The following is a 1,439-nucleotide window of genomic DNA, read 5'->3' as shown; positions in this document are numbered from 1 at the left end:
AAGGAGCTTTCTGGGCCAGCTTTGAGGATATACTGCTGATGAGCGGTGAGTGTCTAGTGCGGTGTTGAGGGAAGGGTGGTACCGTTTTGCTTGACTGTAGCCAGTGTGACCAGAGGCTGGAGTCAGGTCTCTAGAGAGCTGAGCAGCTCCAATCTTAGATTTCCCAGTCGTAGGTGGTGGTCCCATTTGCCTTGTGTCTGCAGCCCCCGGTCACACACAGTAACAGTTCTGTGATCTATGAGAATCGTTTTCTTAGGGAGCTTTCTCTTCAAATACTTTGCCACCAGGTAGAGAGGTCTGGAGTGCAGGTTTTGTTCTTTGTCTCTTTGCAATATGGATATGAATCTTCTTTTGAAAATGCTAAAGTAAATTACTTCTCTTTTCAGAGATTGTCTTCATGCGAACTTGGTATCCTGTTTCCATCCCAGCCTCAACCCCATAACACCTTTGTTGAAACCAGTGTGAGAGTAAGACACCAGGTCAGGAATGCAGCCCACAGGTCAACTCAGGCTCGTCCCCGGCATCAGACTAGAGGCAAACAAGGACTCTCTGTATAAGGTAGCGGTTGCGTCTGTGTTGGTGCAGATGCAGCCTGTGCTCTGCAGACAGGGAGTCACACAGACACTTTTCTATAATTTCTTAAATGCTGTGAATGTTCAAGTATAAAGTCTAATGTTCACTTTGATTAAACAGCTGTATATTCATGGAATATTTTGGAACAAAACATCAAAAATATGGTAATAGTGGTTCTTTCTGGATTGAAGACAAAGTTTTCTTCTTTAAAATAAATTGTATTTTACATATTTGAGGTTGACCACATGATTTTCAAGGATACATATAGATAGTAAACTGGTTACTGTAGTGAAGCAAATTGACATATCCACCATCTCACATAGTAGCATGTTGGTGTGTGAGAGGAACAGCTAAAATCTGCTGAATTAACACAAATCCCAAAGACAATGCGTTTTTATTAACTAGAGCCCTCATGATGTACGTTAGATCTCTCACTTGTTCATTTTACAGGTCTGCTGTTTGTATTTTTGATTGTACATCTCCCCAGTTCCTCTTGGTCATTTCTTATTTGGCCCATTTTTTCAACTGGGTTGTTTGTCTGCTGTTAAGTTGGAAGAGTTCTTTACCGATTTTTGGGTATTAACACTTTATCAGATATGTGGTTTGCAAATACTTCTTCTGGTCTGTAGTTTCCCTTTTCATTTTGTTGGTGTTTCCTTTGTTGTGCGGAAGCTTTTTAGTTTGATGCAGTTCTCCTTGTTTATGTTTGCATTTGTAGCCTGGCTTGTTGTGCAAAATCCAGAAAATTATTGCTAAGGCCAATGTCAAGACGCTTTCCTCCTATGGTATCTTCTAGGAGGTTTATGGTTTCAGGTCTTATTTGGGCCCTGTATCTGTTTTGAGTTGAGTTTTGTGTATAGTGCATG

Source organism: Cebus imitator, unplaced genomic scaffold (assembly GCF_001604975.1).
Source record: "Cebus imitator isolate Cc_AM_T3 unplaced genomic scaffold, Cebus_imitator-1.0 Scaffold233, whole genome shotgun sequence".
Taxonomy (NCBI): Eukaryota; Metazoa; Chordata; class Mammalia; order Primates; family Cebidae; genus Cebus; species Cebus imitator.
This window is presented reverse-complemented; position numbering follows the sequence as displayed.